Source organism: Oryctolagus cuniculus, chromosome 11 (genome assembly GCF_051225735.1).
Source record: "Oryctolagus cuniculus isolate XC-2025 breed Fujian yellow rabbit chromosome 11, ASM5122573v1, whole genome shotgun sequence".
Lineage (NCBI taxonomy): Eukaryota > Metazoa > Chordata > Mammalia > Lagomorpha > Leporidae > Oryctolagus > Oryctolagus cuniculus.
In genome coordinates this window covers 116821306-116844907 of record NC_142877.1, presented here as the reverse complement: position 1 = coordinate 116844907, position 23602 = coordinate 116821306, and the positions used below count along the sequence as shown (strand labels likewise).

General features: G+C 47.0%; 1 protein-coding gene across 3 annotated transcripts in view; it reads left to right on the top strand.

The window, feature by feature from the left end:
• MRTFA (myocardin related transcription factor A) overlaps window positions 1–23602 on the top strand; it is a 208238-nt gene that overhangs the window by 32057 nt on the left and 152579 nt on the right. The window lies entirely within an intron of this gene.

The following is a 23602-nucleotide window of genomic DNA, read 5'->3' as shown; positions in this document are numbered from 1 at the left end:
TCTCTCTCTCTCACTGTCCACTCTGCCTGTCCAAAAAAAAAAAAAAAAAAAAGATTAAATGTGGGGGCCAGGGTTGTGGTGCAGTGGGTTAAATTCCTGCTTGTAGTGTTGGCATCCCATGTTGGGAGTGCAGATTCAAGTCCCAGCCGCTCAACTTCCGATTCAGCTCCCTGCTGATGCACCTGGGTAGGCAACAGAAGATGGCAGAGGTACTTGGCCCCCTGCTCCTCACGTGGGAGACCAGGGTGGAGTTCCGGGCTTCAGCCTGGCTGTGTGGCCAACGGGGAAGTGAACAAGCAGATGGAAGACCTCTTTCTGTGGCGCTGCCTTTAGAATCAATCAATAAAAAAGTCTTTAAAAAAGATTAAAGGTACTTTTGTTTTATATTCCCACCAGCAGTGCGCAGGGGTTCCGGTTTCTCATAATCCTTACCAACACTAAACTATTTTCTGTTTTTGACAACAGCCATCCTAATGGGTGTGTGGTAGTCAAAATATTTTTAGTGTTTTTGTGTATGATGTTACATAATGGTGCTTTGTAGTTATTATTACATTGCTCCCCCGCCCCCCGCCCTGCCCCCAGTACTTTCAGTCAAATCTGAAGTTTCTCGTTACCATAAATGCTATCAGGGCGGGGACCTTGTCCATCTTCATCACTAGTCCCTGCGGCCCAGACAGTACTTGACACATTCAGTTTTTGAATGACTGAATGAATGAGTGGAAAGTATAGAGGCCAACTGTAGTGGTTAAGACTTAAATCATTTGGCATCAGACAGACCTGTTTGAGTACTGGTTTCTTCATATTTTTTTTAAAGATTTATTAATTTATTTGAAAGTCAGAGTTACACAGAGAGAAGAGAGGCGCAGAGAGAGAGAGGTCTTCCATCTGCTGGTTCACTCCCCAGTTGGCCACAAATGCTGGAGCTGTGCCAATCCGAAGCCAGAAGCCAGGAGCCAGGAGCTTCTCCCGGGTCTCCCACATGGGTGCAGGGGCCCAAGGACTTGGGCCATCTTCCCAGTCCATAGCAGAGAGCTGGATCAGAAGTGGAGCAGCTGGGTCTCCAACTGGCGCCCATGTGGGATGCCTGCGCTTGGGCCAGGGCATTAACCCACTGCCAGCCCCTCCTCATTTTTTTTTAAAAGTTATCTGTTTGTTTGGATGAGAGAGACAGATCTTGCAGCTGCTGGTTTACTTCCCAAATGCTTGCCAATACCTGGGGCTGGACCAGCCAGAAACCAGGAGGCAGGAGCGCAGTCTGGATCGCGCGTGTTGAGTCATCACCTGCTGCCTCCGAGGGTGCACATTAGCTGGAAGGTGGAATTGGAAACAGAGCCAGGACTCAAATCCAGGCATTCTGACAGGGGATGCAGGTATCCCAAGGGTCATCTTAACCTTTGTGTCAGGCGCTCACCCCTGGCTTCCTCATTTGTAAAGTGGATTTGATAATGCCTCCTTCATAGGCTTGTGTTGAGATTAAATGAAATCACATGTGTAAAACCCTTAGTACTATACCTTGCACATTGTAATTATCTTCTAGTGGCAGGTAGTGTTATTGCTGGAGATGCGTTAATTGGTCAAGAAGACATGAGTAGACTTGGATTTTGATTTTTTTAAATTTTGAATTATTTATTTGAGAGGCAGAGAAAAGTGAGTGAGCGAGCCAGCTCTCCCCCATATGCTGGTTCACTTCCCAAATGCCTGCAGTGAGTGGGGCTGGCTGGGCTGGGCTGGGCTGGGCTGAAGCCAAAAGCCAGGAATTCTATCAAGATCTCCCATATGGGTAGCCATCACCACTGCCTCCTAAGATCTGCGTAAGCAGGAAGCTGGAACTCGGAGCCTGCTGGGAGTTGAACCTAGGTACTCCAGTGTGAGATATAGGCATTGTAATTGGTGGGTTAACAGGCCAAATGGCCTCCTCTGCTTGAGGCTGTGACATCCTCATGTGTGTTAATAAGCTGTGTACTACTGAACCCGTTGTCTAATGTCTCGGGGTCTGAGTTGACCCTGTAAAATCAGAGCATTAAGTTAGAGACGCCCAAGTTCCCTTCTGTGTTTTCATTTGATCCTTGGAATTGTCACTGCAGTCACTCCAGCAATCATTACCATGTCATGCTATCTCAACTTTAATTATATAGGAGATTGTTAATCCCAGAGCCTAAATCTCAGAAGCATTTGAATGATAGATTTTTAAAAAATGTTTAAAGATACTTTGATTTTAAAAGGTAAACCGTTGAAGTAGTTGAAGAATAGCTTGCTGTAGTCTGGCTGGTTAGATGATTGAGTGCCGTGCGGTGACCCTAGACGTGGACTGCAGGCTGTAATGCAGGTTGTAGTGGCAGCTGGGTGTTGTGTTGTGCTCAGCTGTGGGGGAGACTTACTGTAAAGGTCCTTTTCTGTCTGTCTGTTGTGCTAATGGAGGAAATCATCTGTAGGAGAGAGGATGGGGCCATTGTGTACTTGTTTGTAGCAAGTGTCAGACCAGGAATGCAAACATTTTGCCCAACCGTGAAGGGGTTAGGACTCCTCCCAGCACAGGTTTGTTGTTGTTGTTGTTGTTGTTGTTTTTTGGTACAAATAACTCAGAGAGAGTTGAAGTAGCTAACTTTGTTGAGTGTTTCACATTAGGCACTGTCAGGTGCTTCCGTGTGCGATGTCTTACTTGGTTTTGTTTGTTGACAGAATAGTTGTTTTTGCATGGAAGTGCTGCTCAGTGTCACCACTCTTTATCACTCCTGATTTGAGGATGGTCTTTGTACATGAGCTCCTGCAGCTTTTTTATTTTTAAGACTTACTTATTTATTTGAAAGTTGGAGTTACACACAGAGAGAAGGAGAGGCAGAGAGAGAGAGAAAGTGAGGTCTTCCATCTGTTGATTCACTACCCAATTGGCCGCAATGGCCGGAGCTGCACCGATCTGAAGCCAGGAGCCAGGAGCCAGGAGCTAGGAGCTTCTTCTGGGTCTCCCATGTAGGTGCAGAGGCCCAAGGACTTGGGCCATCTTCTACTGCTTTCCCAGGCCACAGCAGAGATCTGGATCAGAAGTGGAGCAGCCAGGACTCAAACCGGCGCCCACATGGGATGCGGCACTTCAGGCAGCAGGTTTACCCACTCCTACAGCTTTGTTAGGGAGCCTTTGCTGCTTGCTCCAGGAAGTGTGTGTGACCTCAGGGAGGAGCTCCTTTGTCTTCATTAGTAGAAAATAATTCTGGAGAGCTTTCACCACCAAACCTCCTCCCTCTCCCCCCCCAGTCTCTTCAGAGAGTGTTTCTCCAAGTAGGAATCCTGAAAACTTTTTCCATAGAAAATATAATTGGTGATTAGACCTATAGCTGAAACACACATAGTATGTATGTATGTATGTAGCACACGTGCAATATGTGTACATACACAGCAAACATGCACTCAAACACAGTATAGCACACACACACTCAGACAGTATGCATGTATTTAACACACGGGTACTCACATAGTATGTGTGTGTATAGCACACACACACTCAGACAGTATGCATGTATTTAACACACGGGTACTCACATAGTATGTGTGTGTATAGCACACACACACTCAGACAGTATGCATGTATTTAACACACGGGTACTCACATAGTATGTGTGTGTATAGCACACACACACTCAGACAGTATGCATGTATTTAACACACGGGTACTCACATAGTATGTGTGTGTATAGCACACACACACTCATACAGTATGCATGTATTTAACACACAGGTACTCACATAGTATGTGTGTGTATAGCACACACACACTCATACAGTATGCATGTATTTAACACACGGGTACTCACATAGTATGTGTGTGTATAGCACACACACACTCATACAGTATGCATGTATTTAACACACGGGTACTCACATAGTATGTGTGTGTATAGCACACACACACTCATACAGTATGCATGTATTTAACACACGGGTACTCACATAGTATATGTGTGTATAGCACACACACACTCATACAGTATGCATGTATTTAACACACGGGTACTCACATAGTATGTGTGTATATAGCACACACACACTCATACAGTATGCATGTATTTAACACACGGGTACTCACATAGTATGTGTGTATATAGCACACACACACTGATACAGTATGCATGTATTTAACACACAGGTACTCACATAGTATGTGTGTATATAGCACACACACACTGATACAGTATGCATGTATTTAACACACAGGTACTCACATAGTATGTGTGTGTATAGCACACACACACTGATACAGTATGCATGTATTTAACACACAGGTACTCACATAGTATGTGTGTGTATAGCACACACACACTGATACAGTATGCATGTATTTAACACACAGGTACTCACATAGTATGTGTGTATATAGCACACGCATACTCATACAGTATGCATGTATTTAACACACAGGTACTCACATAGTATGTGTGTATATAGCACACGCACACTCATACAGTATGCATGTATTTAACACACAGGTACTCACATAGTATGTGTGTATATAGCACACACATACTCATACAGTATGCATGTATTACACATGCACTCACACAGTATATATGTAACACATGTATTTACACAGTGTTATATAGCACACAGGCAGTCACACACATGTGTATAGCATGCATGCTTATGTACTTATGTATGTGCAGCATACACTCACACAAGTATGTATATAGCATACATGCACTCTACATATATAACACACATGTATTCACACAGTATATACACAGAACACACGTACTTACATGTATGTATGATATGTATATAGCACACATTGTATATATAGCATACATGTACTCACATGTTGTATGTATATGGTATGCATGCACTCAGTAATGTATGTAGTAACAGTATTCACGCAGTATGTAGGTGTATAGCGCACACACACTCATACGCTGTGTGTATGAATATACTCATGCATTCTCACATGCACACTTCATCTTAATTAGTATGTTTGTCATGTAGAAGAATTTCTATAATATAAGTCTTATTTAAGCATTTGTTTAATGGGAAGAGTTTGGGCCATGGAGATCACTTAATAATTATATGGCTTTGATGTGAACTCTTCTGGGCCTGACATCCCATCGGTAAAGTAGGGACAGACAAGGTGACTCCAGAAAGTTTGTGCAAAAATGGAATTAAAAGGTAATGCATGGGGCCAGCGCTGTGGCGGAGCGGGTAAAGCCACCCCCTGCAGTGCCCACATCCCATATGGGCGCCGGTTTGTATCCCGGATGCTCCACTTCTGATCCAGCTCTCTGCTATGGCCTGGGAAAACAGTAGAAGATGGCCCAAGTCCTTGGGCCCCAACATGTGTGTAGGAGACCTGGAAGAAGCTCCTGGCTCCTGGCTTCAGATCAGTGCAACTCTGGTTGTTGCGGCCAGTTGGGGAGTGAACCAGTATCCAGATGGAAGACCCCTCTCTCTCTCTCTCTGCCTCTCCTTCTCTCTGTGTATAACTCTGACTTTCAAATAAATAAATAATTTTTTTAAAAAAAATAAAGCACGTTTCCTGTGAATTTTTTGTTTTTAAATTTTTACGTATTTATTTGATTGGCAAAGAGAGAAAGGGCACTCCCATTTGCTGGTTACTCCCCATACCCACAGCAGCCAGGGCTGGGTGAGGGCTGAAGCCAGGAACAAGGAACTCAATCCAGGTCTCCTTCATGGGTAGGAGGAACTCAGCCATTTGAGTGATGCCCCAGGTTCTGTCTTGGCTGGAAGCTGGAGTCAAGAGCCAGAGCCAGGAGTCAAACCCTGCACCCTGATAAGGAACCCCACTGTGAACTTTTTGAAGCCCTTGTTTGTGTATTCCCTAGGGATGCTGTCCAGACTAAGATACAGTGTTTGTGAAGTTCATGGGTGTGGGGAGCAATCCGGACTAGACTGAGTTACTGGAATTAAGACTTATTCTATGCATCTGCTCTCCCACAATATGGCGCTGGGAGAGAAGTAAACAGCTTCCGCACAGCTGCCTCCAGTTCAACTGATAAACTGTAGGACTTGCTCCTGATTGGAGGAGAGCAGCGTACTCGGCGTGTGGGCAGCCGAGTTGGGATTGGCGGAGGAGGACTATAAAGGAGGAGAGAGACGGCATGCACCAGGAACATCTATGGGGAACATCTAAGGGAACCCGTGCAGCCCCTGAGAAAGCCGGCCGGCGGTGTGCTGCTCCCCTGCGGAAGTGGGGAATGTGGCCAGGGGGAACTGCCCTTCCACGGAGGTGGAAGGGATAGTAGCCAACCCGGGAAGAACCAGCAGCAAACCCCGGGAGGGCCGAGCAGACGAGAGAACAGCGCAGGGTCCTGTGTCGTTCCTCCACGAAGAGGGGGAGCGACATAATGGTGCCGTGACTCGGATAGGAAACCTAGCTCGGATAGGAAACTTAGGACGGATATGAAGCCTAGGCAGGGTTTAGTGTCGTTCCCCCACGAAGACGGGGAGCGACATAATGGTGCCGTGACTCGGATAGGAAACCTAGCTCGGATAGGAAACTTAGGACGGATATGAAGCCTAGGCAGGGTTTAGTGTCGTTCCCCCACGAAGACGGGGAGCGACAATGGGCACCCAGCGGCTGTTGTCACTGCTCCCTGTTTCACATCACATTGAGTAAAATCTCTCTGAACGTAACCAGCTTTCTTGGTCTCTTTGTTAAGATTGTTTAGTCGTATGCCCCATTGACAATGGAATTTATTTTATCTTTGCTTATCAATTGCAAATGCTATTAGAATTTTTATTCTTGTCCAGACTTCGGAATGAGGAAATTTTTATTTGGACAGAATTAAATGAATGTGCTTTAGGCAGCTTTCTGAGATCTGGCACATTTAGACAGGAAAATTAAAATTGCTTTCATGGTGGAGCCGGCACCTGGAACATAGCTGGCAACAGGCGGCAAGGTTGTGCAATCACATTCCTTATCGGATGTTCAGTGAGGTTATTGTTTCCCGAATACTCGAGGAAGTCCCTGCTCCCTTCCTTTCTGTCAAGAGCTGATTGTGGAGTAGGAGATGAGTAAATGAAAATTAATCTGACTTTTGGCAACTGGAGAACGCGAGGAATGCTAACCCCTGGGCATGTGGGCTTGCTTCAGGTCCCAGAGATCTCAGAGTCACGAGCCATGGTTATGAGCGTTTAAAGTAACAGCTATGGATGAACTCTGGCCTAAGCCTGGCAATTTAAAGAACTTTAGGTTGATAATGGAATGCATAGATGTTTTTAGTGCCAGTAGCCAGGAGCGTCTTCTGGGTCTCCCACGTGGGTGCAGGGGACCAAGCACTTGGGAAATCTGCTGCTTTCTCAGGCCAGCAGAGAGCTGGATTGGAAATAGAGCAACTGGGACTTGAACTGATGGCCATATGACATGCTGGTGCTGCAGGTGGCAGCTTTACCCACTATACCACCACACCGGTCCCTTATCTAAAATTCTTGGTAAAAAAAATATTTTCTTTCACTCCATTGTTTCCAAAATAGCCACAATGATTTTTAAAAAATTATTTGAAAGAGTTACAGAAGCACACACACACACACACACACACACACACGAAAGATCTTCCTTCCACTGGCTCACCCCCAGATAGCTGCAGTGGCTGGGGCTAGGCCAGGCGGAAGCCAGGAGCTTCATCCAGGTCTCCCACATGGGTGCGGGGACCCTGGCACTTGTGCCGTCTCCTGCTGCTTTCCTAGGCACATTAGCTGAGAGCTGGATAGGGTGGAGCACTTAGAACTCAAACTGGCACCCATGTGGGATGCCAGCACTGCTGCTGGTAGGCTAACCTGCTGTGCTATATGCTGGCACCCACATGATCTTGAAAACATAAACGGAATCCTCACTTCTCTGTGTAAATCCCTCCCCTCCAGTGGGTTTCCCACTGTAGAATTCTCCATGGCCTTCAGGGTGCATACATGCTCTCTGTTGATCTTAGCCCTCATGGGAGCCCTTTCTCCACCGGTTGGGCCCAGCCTTCCATTGGTCTTACGTCCCACGAAGTCCTTTCTGTGTTTCCTGTGTAGCTTGGAGTGATGTGAGGTTATTTCCCTGATGGCTTACTCACCTGCTTTCATCTTCTTGCGCTCCTCAAGGGCAGAGGCCGATTTTATCCTTTTTGTGTAGTACGTTCTGGCACATGGTAGATATTTAATAAATGTTGGATGAATTAATGTGTAGTAATTTCTGCTTTATTTATAAAAGTGAACACTTTATTTATTTATTTAAAATATTTATTTAGGGGCCAGCACTGTCGCATAGCAGGCTAAGCCTGTGCCTGTGGCATTGGCATCCCATATGGGCATCAGTTCTAGTCCCGGCTGTTACTCTTCCAATCCAGCTCTCTGCTAATGACCTGGGAAAGCAGTGGAGGATGGCCCAAGTGCTTGGGCCCCTGCATCTGCGTGGGAGAACCAGAAGAAGCTCCTGGCTCCTGGCTTTGGATCGGCCCACCTCTGGCCCTTGTGGCCATTTAGGGAGTGAAGCAGCAGATGGAAGCCCTCTCTTTCTGTCTCTCCCTCTCTTTCTAACTCTGCTTTTCAAAAAAATAAATACAACATTTTCTTTTAAAAAGGCAGAGTAACAGAGAGAGGGAAGGTCAGAGGTCTTTTGTCCACTGGTTCATTCCGCAGCAGTCAGGATTGGGCCAGCCCCGGGGGCTCCAGGGGCCTAAGCAGTTGGACCATCTTCCGCTGCCTTCCCAGATACGTTAGCAGGTGCTGGAGCAGCGAGACTGAAACCTGTGCTCCGATGCGGAGTAAGCGGCAGCTTAATCCTCCGCTTCAGATTGCCATTCCTGAAAAATGGACACTTCGGTTCCTAGAGGAGCAGGCATTTGCCTGCTGATTTGACAGCCAACACGATGGTGAAAGGTCAACATGGGACATAAATAAATTGTGTGTTTCTTGGAGTTAAAGTTTTTAGAGTTCAGGTTAGGTGGTACCTCCTGTGGGAAGGTGTTTCCTGACAGGTCCTAGTTGGGTTATGTTTCTTGTTGGGTCTGTGACACCATGTGCTTGTGTGAGAACAGGTTGCCTGTTTCATTCCCCTTGAGGGAGAGGGAATTTAGTTTATCGTCATATCGTACTGGTAGTTGTGCTCAATGAATGTTCCGTGAGGAGTGTGTGTCCCAGTGTTGCAAGAAACTAACAGCGTATAGAGCTCATTGATCCTAAGGATCACTTTGTTCTTTATCTGTTTCTCAAGTTCACTGAATTGTGATACTACTAGTAAAATTATTTTTTAGATTTTTACTATGGAAAATTTCAAACACACACACACAGAAAAAAAGAGAATAAAGTAGTGAACCAGCAGCATGGACCCATCCCCCAGCCTCTGCAGGTATCAGTACATGACGGGTCTTGGTACCTCACTTCCCCTGCCTTCCTCAGTATTTTAACACAGATCTCAAGTCATACCATTTCATCTGCACCTACTTCAGAAAGGGAACTAGTTTAAAACCTAGTTAACTCTTAGAAAAACCTGATACAAAAACTTCCTTTTGTTCTTGAATCAGCCGGGATGCCAGCTGGTGAATTTCCATGTGTTAAGCTATTCCTGAGGCCTGACTCACTTCCAAAAACATCCACTCCGTTGTAATGGCTGACATAGCAGCAGTTTGCTGGAATGTCTTATAGTGGTTAAGTATGTGTCTGTGCCTCGAGAGGTTACCAATAAGAAAAATTTGTCAATGTCAAATTTTTCATTTTGGAGATGTGTAAAGACAAATGATGCTTTTTGACATTGGTGGTTACCTCCATTTACAATTTGGAAAATGACAATGAAATGTGGTTTGTGTATTTGTGAATTTCCATAGTTCATTGTGAGTGAATTCCTTAGGGCCCTTGTTAGCAGTAAAATGAAAAGTTGGCCGGCACTGCGGCTCACTAGGCTAATCCTCCACCTTGCGGCGCCGGCACACCGGGTTCTAGTCCCGGTCGGGGCGCCGGATTCTGTCCCGGTTGCCCCTCTTCCAGGCCAGCTCTCTGCTGTGGCCAGGGAGTGCAGTGGAGGATGGCCCAAGTGCTTGGGCCCTGCACCCCATGGGAGACCAGGAGAAGTACCTGGCTCCTGCCATCGGATCAGCGCGGTGCGCCGGCCGCGGCAGCCATTGGAGGGTGAACCAACGGCAAAGGAAGACCTTTCTCTCTGTCTCTCTCACTGTCCACTCTGCCTGTCCAAAAAAAAGATAATCCTTTAACATATCTGCTGAAAGAAAACAGTGCCTCTCTTCCCTTTCTAAAGGACATTTTATTTGCAAATGAGGCTATTTTCCGAGGTCTAGGTACAACTTTAACTTCCAGGATTAGCCTATTGAGCCGCAGTGCCAGCAGGATTATCTTTTAAAATATAGAGATTGGCGCCTAGTGAATGGTTGAATTAGAACTGTGCTTTCTTGTTCTCTGGAGAAGAAATGAAGGGGAACAGAAGTGATCATAATAATGCTTAACTTTTTTATTTTTCGACCAGGGGAACATGACCCTGATTATAAGAAGCGACAAGTCCCAGCCCTGCTAGGAGTGAGCCCTGCTTTCCCTTTATCTGAGTCACGGCAGGAGTCTCCTGTATGTGAGATGGGTAGAAGGTGTTGGATATGGTGATCCCAAGTTTGTTCTCAGCTGTTTATTTTGAAAATTTGCTCTTTTATCTTCCCCCTTTTAAAGGATTTATTTATTTCAAAGACACACAGAGAGATCCATCTTCCATCTGCTGATTCACTCCCCAAATGGGTACAATGGCTGGAGCTGGGCCAGCATGAAGCCAGGAGCCCAGAAGTCCATCCAGGTCTCCCACATGAGTGGCAGGGGCCCAAGGGATTGGACCACTTTCATTCCTTCTAGGCCTGTTAGCAGGAAGCTAGATTGGAAGCAGCTGGGACAGACCAGCACTCTGATAAGAGATGGTGGCATCACAAGTAGTGGCTTAACCTGCTGTGCCACAGTGTCCGACTCTTACTCTTTCCTGAACCCCGTAACCCTCAGTGGATTCCTCTGGTAAGGGCTCAGTGTGTGACTCCTTGAACAGGGATTTTACCATGATCATCTGTGTGTCCTTAGCATCTAGTACATGGTCACTTGGAAAATATTTGGTGACACATGATGGTCCTTTCCAGTGCTGAGATGGGGTTGTGAGTCCTCCAGAGGCCTCCGCCCACACTGTGGCACTAGTGGTAGTCCTGTGTGGGCTCCTCTGTTTTGTTCCTCTTCCTAAATGCTTTATTCTCAGGATCACTGTTTTCTTTTGGGCTATTCCTGGGAACAGGAGAGGAACACTTGTGTCTGGAACAGGAAGCGTTGTCAGACTGAAGTTATCGTGGGCAGGTTCTCTCTCTCTCTCTCTCTCTCTTTTTTTTTGACAGACAGAGTGGACAGTGAGAGAGAGAGACAGAGAGAAAGGTCTTCCTTTTTGCCGTTGGTTCACCTACCAATGGCCGCCGCGGCCGGCGTGCTGTGGCAGGCGCACCGCGCTGATCCAATGGCAGGAGCCAGGTGCTTCTCCTGGTCTCCCATGGGGTGCAGGGCCCAAGTACTTGGGCCATCCTCCACTGCACTCCCGGGCCACAGCAGAGAGCTGACCTGGAAGAGGGGCAACTGGGACAGAATCCGGTGCCCCGACTGGGACTAGAACCCGGTGTGCCGGCGCCGCAAGGCGGAGGATTAGCCTAGTGAGCTGTAGCACTGGCCCGTGGGCAGGTTCTCAAGTCCTCCAGTGGCTATCAGAAAGAGTTCTGTGTTGGTAACTGATGCCAGAGTGCTTTCCACTTCACTGTTCCACCTCCTGTACTGAGCTTTGGTCCCTGCAAGTGACTTTGTGGGGAAATGGATTTCAGTCTTTTTTTTTTTTTTCCCCTAAGATTTATTTATTTGAAAGGCAGAGTTACAGGGAGAGGGAAAGACACTCTCTCTCTCTCTCTCTCTCTCTCTCACACACACACACACACGCAAATTGAAAGAGAGAGAGAGAGAGAGAGAGAGAGAGAGAAAGAGGATGGATGGATGGATGGGTGAGGGACATCCGCCATTGCCAGGGCTGGGCCAGGCCAAAGCCTGGAGCCTGGAGCTCCATCCAGGTCTCCCATGTGAGTGGCAGGGGCACACATACTTGGGGCCATCTTTGCTGCCTTCCCAGGAGCATTAGCAGAGAGCTGGTTTGGAAGTGGAGCGGCCAGGACTGGAACCAGCCAGCACTCACGTGGGATAATGGCATCACAGGTGGCGACATAACCCTCTGTGGGGAACTTTAAGCTTTAAAGGATATGTCCGTCATGCAGAATTAATTGATCTGCATCAGTCAGACTATGTGATGTTTCTCTTATCTGTGTGGTGACTGTTGATATAGGGGCTGAGCTGAACTAAGTGTAGTTTATCGTCTGTGCAAGACAGTAACACGGAGATGTTAAACATGGTGTCACTGAGCTGACCTATTCATGTATTGGAAAAACTGGAAAGTCAGTTCTCTCAACTTCAGCATATACAAAACCTTGAGTGATTTTAAATTTTCTTCTTCTAAATTTTTTTCTCATTATAAGCTTCCCATGTCTTATTTAATTTTTAAAAAAATTTGTTTTCATTTTATTTGAAAGGCAGAGCGAGAGCGAGATATTTGCTCCCCGGAGGCCCACAACAGCTGGTGCTGGGCCAGGCTGAAACCAGGAGCCCAGAACTCCATCCTGGGCCCCCATGTGGGTGGCAGAGACCCAGGGACTGCTGTCTTGCAGGCTGCATATTAGCAGGAAGCTGTATTGAAAGTGGAGTAGTTGGGACTTGAACTGTGCACGCCAACGTGGGATGGAAGTGTCAAGTGGCATCGTAACTGGCACACCAGTCCCTGTCCCTGTGTCTCATTTGATGGCACCTCCACTCTTCAGGTTACCCTAGTTGGAGCTTTGAACTGTTCCTTTTTTCTTATCCCATCTCCAGTCTGCTAGGAAAACTTACTGGACCTGTCTTCAAAATGTATCCCAAATAAGCCATCTCTGTCTCTGCCCTCTCTCAGTTGACTGTTGTAGTACTTCTAACCGATGTCTGTTTCTGTCCTTTGCTTCATTCTCAGCACTGCTGTCTGAATCATTCTTTTTATACCTCAGTCAGATCGTGTCGCTCCTCTGTTACTCTGAGCCCTGTAGTGGCTCCTCATTCTGCTCTGAGTAGAAGCCCATGGAGCCTTACATTCTTTAATTTTCCATTCTCTGGTGGCTGGCTGCTGCGGCCACACTCGCTCTCTCGCTTCCCTGAAGTTGGCAGTGCTGCTTTGGCCTGTGCGCCACTGCATGGGCCGTTGGCTGTGCCTGGAATGCTTGTCCTCTGGGTGTGTGCGGGGCAGTCTCTCATCCCTCTGCTTCATGTTGCTTTCTCAGTGACGTCTAGTGTGGTCATCGTATTTAAAAGTGCAACTCAGGTGGGCACGTGGTTAAGAGACTGCTTGGGACACCCACATGCCATTTCGGAGTGCCTGGCTTTCAGTCCTGGCTCTGATCAGAGTCCAGTGTCCTGCTAGTGTGCAGCCTGGCAGGCAGTAGGTGACGACTCAGTACCTGGGTCCCTGCCCCTGTGTGGGAGACCTCGCGTGGGTTCCTGGCTCCTGATTTGGGCTTGACCGAGTCCTGACAGTTGTGGGCATTTGGAGAGTGGACCAGTGGGTGGGAGATCTCCATTTGCCTGTTTGTCTCTGGCTCTCTTTTCTGTGTCTCTCTGCCTTTCAAGTAAAATAAATATATAAAAACTTTAAAGGAGAGTGAGTGAGCCTGAAGTTTAGTTCCCAGAGAAGCTAAATCCAGTCCCTGATACAGCTAAGCTACAGAGTCTGTGGGACTACCACTCTTTTATTTAAAAAAAAAAAAAAAAGGATTTTATTTATTTATTTGACAGGTAGAGTTTACAGTGAGAAAGAGAGAGAGACAGAGAGAAAGGTCTTCCCTCCGTTGGTTCACTCCCCAAATGGCTGCAGTGGCTGGAGCTGCGCCAATCCAAAGCCAGGAACCAGGTGTTTCTTCCTGGTCTCCCACATGGGTGCCTTTATTCTGATCTGCCTTTTCTAAAGCATTTATTGTATTTTAAGACCCATGTTGTTTACGTACTGTGTTTGTTATTTTATTGTCTGTTTTGGGTTTTTATGGTCACTGATGTGTACATTAAAATGTTCAGCACATAGGAGGTACTCAGTAAATGAATAAATGATAAGCCCCTGAACTGTTTCTTTTGTTTAAATCAGTGCTTTATGGTGCCCAGAGCCAGTACAACAGAGTAGTTGATATATTTGAATATACCATAGGTACTTTGAACCTTCATAGGCACTTTGTAAGATGGGTAGTATTATCCACCTGTTTTTTTTTTTTTTTTTTTTTTTGACAGGCAGAGTGGACAGTGAGAGAGAGAGACAGAGAGAAAGGTCTTCCTTTTGCCGTTGGTTCACCCTCCAATGGCCGCCGCGGCCGGCGCGCTGCAGCCGGCGCACCGCGCTGATCCGATGGCAGGAGCCAGGTGCTTCTCCTGGTCTCCCATGGGGTGCAGGGCCCAAGCACCTGGGCCATCCTCCACTGCACTCCCTGGCCACAGCAGAGAGCTGGCCTGGAAGAGGGGCAACCAGGACAGAATCCGGCACCCCAATCGGGATTAGAACCCGATGTGCCGGCGCCGCTAGGCGGAGGATTAGCCTAGTGAGCCGTGGCGCCAGCCTATCCACCTGTTTTTAAAGAATGTATATTTATTTATTTGAAAGTCAGAGAGACAGAGATGAAGAGACAAAGATATCTTCCATCCCTCTGTCTCCTCAGCACATTAACAGGAAGCTGGATCAGAAGTGCGGAGTAGCAGGGCCGGCGCCGGCCCACTTGGTCAATCCCCTGCCTGCGGCGCCCGCATCCCATGTGGGCACCAGATTCTGTCCCGGTTGCTCCTCTTCCAGTACAGCTCTCTGCTGTGGCCCGGGAGTGCAGTGGAGGATGGCCCAAGTACTTGGGCCCTGCACCCCATGGGAGGCCAGGAGGAAGTACCCTGCTCCTGGCTCCGGATCGGTGCAGCACCGGCTGTGGCGGCCATTTGGGGAGTGAACCAACGGAAGGAAGACTTTTCTCTCTGTCTCTCTCTCACTATCTGTAACTCTACCTGTTGAGTAAATAAATAAAAATCTTAAAAAAAAAAAAAAAAGTGCAGAGTGGCTCAGTTTCCATCCAGGGGCTCCAGTATGGGATGCGGGCTCCCCAAGTAGGCGCTGCAGCACCTACCCTTCTGCGCTCTTTTTAGGTGAGGAAGGAGAGACTCAGGCTGAGTGCCTTAGTTCAAGGTGATGGAGCTTAGCAAGGGCGGGGCCGAGATACAGGTCTGTGTGTGACTCCACAGCCTTCCCTGTCACCGTCACCTCATCCTCCCCAACCAGCAGTTCAGCAAATATTTATTGAATGTGTACCGCGTTCTGGACGATTTTGACAGTTGAATAGCAATTTATTGTGAGTTTATTAATAAAAGTAGTTCTAACTATTGTCTTTGTTGTGTAGTTTTGGGGAAGTAGGGCTTTTTATTTATTTATTTTTAAGGATTTATTTATTTGAAAGGCGCAGAGTTCAGAGAGGCAGAGGCAGAGAGAGAGAGAGGTATTCCATCCATTGGTTCACTCCCCAGATGGCCACAATGGCCAGAGTGCACCAATCTGAAGCCAGGAGCCAGGAGCTTCTTCCAGGTATCCCATGTGAGTACAGGGGCCAAAGGACTTGAGCTATCTTCCACTGCTTTCCCAGGCCACAGCAGAGAGGTGGATGAGAAGTCGAGTAGCCGGGGGGCTGGCGCCGTGGCTCACTTGGTTAATCTCCGCCTGCGGCGCCAGCATCCCATATGGGTGCCAGATTCCAGTCCCGGTTGTTCCTTTTCCAATCCAGCTCTCTGCTGTGGCCGGGGAGGGCAGTGGAGGATGGCCCAAGTGCTTGGGCCCTGCACCTACATGGGAGACCAGGAGGAAACACCTGGCTCCTGGCTTCGTTTAGGCGCAGCATCAGCCGTGGCGGCCATTTAGGGGGTGAACCAGTGGAAGGAAGACCTTTCTCTCTCTCTTTATCTAACCTATCTGTAAAAAACAAAAAAGAAGCCGCCACCTAGCGGCGCCGGCACACCGGGTTCTAGTCCCGGTTGGGGCACCGGATTCTGTCCCGGTTGCCCCTCTTCCAGGCCAGCTCTCTGCTGTGGCCCGGGAAGGCAGTGAAGGATGGCCCAAGTCTCTGGGCCCTGCATCCCTTGGGAGACCAGGAGAAGCGCCTGGCTCCTGGCTTCGGATCAGCCGCGGTGATCTGGCCGCAGCACACCGGCCGTGCCGGCCATTGGAGGGTGAACCAGCGGCAAAGGGAAGACCTTTCTCTTTGTCTCTCTCTCTCTCTCTCACTGTCCACTCTGCCTGTCAAAAAAAAATAATAATAATAAAAAGAAAAAAAAAAAACAAAAAAGAAGAGGAAGTGGAGCAGCTGGGACTTGAACTGGCACTTGTATGGGATGCTGGCACTGTAGGTAGCGGCTTTACCTGCTACACCACAACACCAACCTGAGGATTTTTTAATTATTTAATTTATTTGAAGGGAAGAGAGATACCCAGATATATCTCCCATCTGCTGATTCACTCCCCAGATATTTGAATCTGGGCCGGTTGCAGTCAGGAGCCAGGAACTCAATCTGGGTCTCCCACCTGAGTGGCAGGAACTCACCTTCTTGGGCCATCACCAGCTGCTCCTCAGATTAAACATTAACAGAAGGTAGACACGGGCATGGAGGTGGGATTCGAACCTGGACACCCTGACATGGGAGGTGGGCATCCTAAGCATTGTCTCAACCACAATGTCAAGCACCGGCCCCAAGTGGGAATTTTAACGTATTTTTAAAATTTATCTGTAGGCTCTGCATAAATTAAGATAGATTTAGACATGAATATGACCATGATGAAGCTTTAATTATTCACAGACCAACTTTCTGTTGTTTTCAAGCAACCAAAAAGGAGTGCTAAATCCAAGATCAAGAAAAGAGAAGAAAATGCCTTAGATAGTCAGGAAGGAGCTTTTGAACATTGTTGACAATTCCTGAGACGACTCTTAAGTGCCAGAAGTACTGTGAGGAGTTGGTTCTTCCACCAGAAGTTGGAATGTGTTGATTAAACTGACATTGTGTGGTTATAAATAGGGCAGCACTTTCTGAGAAGAAAGCCAAAAAACACAGGTGAAAGGGTGTGCAAGGAAAGCGAGAAGGAAGAGGTAGTGTGGTGGACAAGGTGTAGACTGACGGCAGTTCCCTGAGTGAGTCCCGGAGAGGACGGAGAGAACACACTCCCCGGGGGGGGGGGGGGTGATGGACCCCCTGCTGTCAGATACAGAGGCGTGGAAGCCATGGGCCTGGGGGCCAGCTCCTTTGAATGCAAAGTCAAACCACAATGAGGGGTAGGCACTTGGTGTTGCAGGTGAGAGTTCCTGGATTTGGAACCTGCTCCAGCTGGTTCCAGCTTCTTGCTGATGCAGACCCCAGTAAGCAATGGTGATGGCTTGACTAATTGGGTTCCTGCCACCCATTTGCGAGTCCTGGATTGAATTTCCCAGCTCCTGGCTTTGGCTCTGCAGCCATTGTGGACATTTGGAACGTGAACCAGTAGATGAGAGAGCGTACTCTCTTAAAAAAATGTTGGTAAGGAGGAGAAATTGTGTATTACCGATGGGAATGTAAAATGGTGCTACAGCTGTTGGAAACATTTTGGTGGTTCCTCAAATCACCGAAGCTAGGATTACCATCCCATCCAGAGCTTCTGCTGGTTACAAACGCGGGACAATTGAAAGCAGGGAGTTGGCTGGCACCAGGGCTCACTAGGCTAATCCTCCACCTGCGGCACCGGCACTCCGGGTTCTAGACCTCGTTGGGGCGCCGGTTCTGTCCTGGTTGCTCCTCTTCCAGTCCAGCTCTCTGCTGTGGCCTAGGAAGGCAGTGGATGATGGCCCAAGTGCTTGGGCCCTGCACCCGCATGGGAGACCAGGAGGAGGTACCTGGCTCTTGGCTTCAGATCGGCGCAGTGCGCCAGCCGTGGCAGCCATTTGGAGGGTGAACCAATGGAAGGAAGACCCTTCTCTCTGTCTCTCTCTGTCACTAACTCTGCCTGTTAAACAAACAAACAGGGAGTTACGGATGCTTTCACAGCAGCCAAAAGGTGATAGCCCCCTAAATGTCCATCAGACTGATGAATAGATAAAGTGAGGTCCATATAGACAATGAAATATTATTCAGCCTTAAAAAGGGAATGAAATCATAATAGGCGCTACACATTGGTGGACCTTGAAAATAAGTGAAATAAGCCAGTCACAAAAAGACAAATACAATTTCACTTACATAAATTATGTATGAATAAGCAAATTCTTAGAGACAGAAAGTAGAATGTATGTTGCCTAGGATGAAGGGGTTGGGGGATCATTGTCTGTGGTACAGAATTTCTGTTTGGGATGTTGAAAGGTTTTTGAAATGAATAGTGGTGATGGCTGCGCAACATTGTGAATCTACCTAATGCCATTGTATGGTTAAAATTGGTTAAAATGGTAACTCTCCTTTGGGTGTGGATGCATATGCCTGTGAGCCAGGGTATGAACAGTGTGGGCACGTGTGTCCACCGTGACTCGGCCTGCTGCGGAGACTCCCAGACATCAGCAGTGGAGCACTTGTGCTCTCTGGGCGCCCAGTAGCCAGCCAGCTGATCCTGCTCCGTCTCCTGAAGCCACACTTAGGAACATGGAGAGTGAATCAGTCACCAAGAAACGTTAAATTACAGGAAAGTTGAAATGGTTTCCGGAAGGGAGTACTGGATGACCAGGATGTGTGAAACTACTTTTCACTACGTAACTGACTGTACTGTTGCTTTTTTTTTTTTTTTAATAGTTATGTATTTCTATTTTGAAAAGCTAAAGGGCTGGTGCTGTGGTGTAGCAGATAAAGCTGGTGCCTGCAGTGCTGGCATTGAATCCCAGCTGCTCCACTTCCATTCCGGTTCTCTGCTATGGCCTGGGAAAGCAGCAGAAGATGACCCAGGTCCTTGGGCCCCTGCACCATGTGAGAGACCTGGAAGAAGCTCCCGGCTGCTGGCTTCAGATTGCCAGAACTCCAGCCATTGTGATCATTGTGAACCAGCAGATGGAAGACCTCTTTCTCTCTCTCTCTCTCTGCTTCTCTGTAATTCTGCCTTTCAAATAAATAAATAAATATTTTTTTTAAAAAAGGAGAGTCAATTAAAAATTAATTCATTACGGTGAAAAAGCAAAGGAAAAACTTGCCTTACTCTGTGTAGAAAGCCAGGAGTCCACATGTTTATGTAAGACTAATGCAAAGGTCTTCAGGCAGGTCTGAGGCAAACAATTTCCCTCTGCTACGCAGTGCACTGATGGACGACTGATTTTCTCCTCTGTGACTCCAGTCCTAATAGAGGCTTTGCTGTGGTTTTCTCTACCCATTGTTCCTGCAAATAACTGCAGGTTAGGAGAATCATATAAAAGAATGGATGTTCAAATACTTGAAAATTATAACATGGGTTTTGCTTTGCAGTTTCAAAAAGCAAGAGCCATAGCTATGTGTCTGGTACTATAGTTGTCCCTTGGTATCCACAAGGGGCTGGTTCCAGGAACACTATTTTTCCCTTATTACCTTAATCAACATTACTGCTGTCTTCTGCTACCTTCCCAGACGCAGTAGCAGAGAGCTAGATTTGAAGTGGAGCAGCCGGGACTTGAACCGACACTCTGATATGGGGTGTTGGCATAGCGAGCGGCAGCTTAATTTGTGCATCACAAGGCTGACCCCTCTACTGCCCAAGTATTTAAGGAACTATTGTTTCCAAATCTTTAGGGCACACACATATGATTCTTAAATTCTTCCAATTAGAGAACGGATATGTAAACTTTTCTTCTGTTGTGACTTCTTAAATGTTTTGTTTTAGTAAAGCATTGTGCGTAGTACTACACGGTAGAATGAATACATTGGGTCGGTAGTGAGATTCTGATCCTAGTTTTTCTGTTAAGTCACTGAAGACTTAGTGCTCTAATTCTGTGGCTGAACATCAAGTGATTGGCTGTGTTAGAGTCCTGAAGTTCTAGCTGTGAAAGTTTCGTCATTCCAGGTTTCATTGGCATTTTTCTAAAGCTGATAAAAGATGAAAGGAAGTTTGCTTATATTACTGTTCATATAAAAATAGAGTTCACTTCAATATTGAAGTGAGTGAGACTCGGATTCTGAAGGGGCTTAGTCAGTGGATGACTCAAGCAGCCTTCATGCAAGGAGGTCTCACGGAGCAGTCAGTTTCAAGGTTCATTTCCTGATGACTTTGAATTAAAATCCAGGGTCTCGTTTTGATATTAAGAAAGGTAAGAAATCTGACATGATCTTGCATCTTATTTATGTTCACATATTTTTCAGAAGTAATTAACTACTTCTCAGGGGTTGACTTCTCCCATGCCAGCTTTCATTGACATACTGTTGTTTCAGTCATTCTCCCTGAGTTGCTTTTCCCAAGAGTAAAGGACTGGGCTCATACCTTTGCATCAAGATCCAGGGAGTATTTTAGGCTTGGCGTGCTCAGACCTGGCCGACTTGATTAATAATGTGGACAAACTAGTGCGTTAGAACATTCTTTAAGTTCCAAGTCACAAACTGTGTTTTAAATGAATACAGGAATGTATAAAATTAATACTTCAGTCCTGAGCAGCACAGACGGCCAAATGCCAATAGCCCTGGGTGACTGTCTGCGAGGCTCTTGCTTGCCCTGCACATTTCTTCCCCTGCGTTAAGCAGTGCCAAGAGCAGTCAGGAGAGAGTTTGCTCCTTGGCGCTCTGCTACCCTCTGCTTTCGGCAGGGAAAAAGGCTGCTGTTTTACTTCTTAAACTCCTACCATATGGAAAATTTCTAAAAATAAACGTTGGATTTGTTATTGGACTTCTAAATTTGTAACCTCCACTATCCATGACTAAAGGCAATATAAATACCTATGGTTACTCTATGTACAAAGTTGTGGCACTGTTTCAGTGAGGAAGGTCACTCGACACAGTATCTGACTTATCAATTAAATCAGTTTACTGTCAGTTTTTGTCTCAGCGGGCATGGACGAACACAGTTTTGTTGTCAGGCAAGAGTTACTTGGTCGTTTCTAATGAATCTACTTTACCTTTTGTTCATTAATTATGGATATAATTATGTGGCCAACATATTCATGAAAATGTGGAAGTACATTGGATTTTGACAACTTGAATGTACTAAGGGAGCTAACTTTTAGAAAGAATTCCATTGTTGCTCTTTTTGAAAATTGCATCAGTTGGGCCTTCAATCAACAGAATATAATGAGCAACTTTAAACATGTTTTAAATTTTTTTTTTTTTTTTACTTTATTTGAAGGCAAAGTCTTGCAACAACCTAGGTTGCTGCCTCCCAAGGAACACATTATTGGCAGGAAGCTAGAATCAGAGTTGGAGCCAGGGCTTGAACCCAAGCATTCTGACATGGGGTGTCGGCACCTCAAGGGTCATCTTATTTATTTATTTATTTATTTGAAAGTCAGAGCTATACACAGAGGTCTTCTATCCACTGGTTTACTCTCCAAATGGCCACCATGGCAGGAGCTGCGCCGATCTAAAGCCATGAGCCAGGAGCTTCCTTCAGGTCTTCCCACATGGGTGCAGGGACCCCAGGATTTGGGTCATCTTCCCAGGCCATAGCAGAGAGCTGGATCGGAAGTGGAGCAGCTGGGACTTGAACCGGCGCCCATATGGGATGCCAGAACTGCAGGCAGCAGCTTTATCCATTGTACCACAGCACCGGCCCCCAGGGTCAGCTTAACCCCTGCACCAAATGCCTGCCCCTGTGAGCACTTATTATATGTCAGGTACTGTTAGGTCTTGGGGGATACAGAGTTACATAAAAGATGACTCTTGTTCAGACAAGTAAGAGAGAAAGAAAAAAGGAAACCTGGGACACTAAACTGCTTTAAGTGCTGCTATAATAGAGAAACAGCTAAATGCTATGAAATCGGGACAGACTTTGCAAAAATATTTCAGTTGTATCTTTAGTAATAATAGTTGTTTACAATAATGGCTATATTTTATTGGGTGCCTACCGTGTGCCAGGATTAATGTTACCTACCAGGAAAAGGGGAGGAGTGCATCCCAGGCAGTGAGAGAAGTAATAGAGCTTTAAAGGATTACAGGTCGTGGAAGGAAGTTTGGTGTGGCTGAATTAGCAGAGCAAGAGGCAGATGCCAGAGCAAAGGCTAGTCTGACCCTGGGAAGTCAGCTTTTTATTTTATTTTAAGATTTATTTATTTGAGGCCGGTGCCGCAGCTCAATAGGCTAATCCTCCACCTGGCGGTGCCGGCACACCGGGTTCTAGTCCCTGTTGGGGCGCCGGATTCTTTCCCGGTTGCCCCTCTTCCAGGCCAGCTCTCTGCTGTGGCCCGGGAAGGCAGTGGAGGATGGCCCAAGTGCTTGGGCCCTGCATCCCATGGGAGACCAGGAGAAGCACCTGGCTCCTGCTTTCGGATCAGCGCGGTGTGCCGGCCGCGGTGCGCCAGCCGCGGCGGCCATTGGAGGATGAACCAACGGCAAAAAGGAAGACCTTTCTCTCTGTCTCTCTCTCTCACTATCCACTCTGGCTGTCAAAAAAAAAAAAAAAAAAAAAAAAAGATTTATTTATTTGAAAGGCAGTATTAGAGAGGAAGGGAGGGATAGAAAGGTCTTCCATCCTCTGGTTCACTCCCCAAATGGCCACAATAGCTGGAGCTGGACCAGTCCCAAGCCAGGAGCCAGGAGCTTCTGGGTTGCACCTGGGTACAGGGGCCCAAGCACTTTGGTCATCCTCCACCACTTTCACAGGCACACAAGCAGGGAGCTGGATTGGAAATGGAGCAGCTGGGACTCGAACCGGCACCAATATGGGATGCTGGTGCCACAGCAGCAGCTTTACCCACTATGCCACAGTGCCTACCCTGAGTTCAGCTTTTGGAAGACCTTAGATCCACTGTGGCTACCCCGTGTTTGTTCTCTTTTTCTTTCTTGGAAAGCTTTTCTTCCCTCTTGCCAACCTAACCTATTATTAAAGATCCAGCTTTAGGGCATCTGTTAAGTGAATATTTCCTCCCCTTCTCCAAAAATCTTACTGATTTTTTACAGAATGATTGCACTAAGAAGCTGTGCCTCCCAATAGGGCATGTAGTTTCTTGAACCATTTCTTTGTGTCACCCAGTCTGATCTGCCCAACTCATTTCTGCATTCCTGGAGGGCGGAGCGTGAGTTCTCCAGCTCCTGATGTAACGCTCTCAGTGTTGTGGGGACTCACGTACATCCGGGTGGATGAACACGATCCTTTGCAGTAAGCACAGTGGGTGAGATCGCCCGTGTCTAAGAGGCATTCCTTAACGCGCATGAGAGCAGTTCTCAGAAGTATTGCTCGGTTGTGACTTGGATATAAGATGGGCTAATTACAGTACCTATCTCAGAAGAGTTCTTGTGAGGGTTAATTAGGACTCTTAAGCACTTAGGACAGTGTCTAGTCCATGGCAAGTGCCCAGGTAATGTTGTGTGTTACTTAGCTCTGCCTCTGTGGGCCTGGCTGCCGGTGAGAACCCAGCCACTGCTG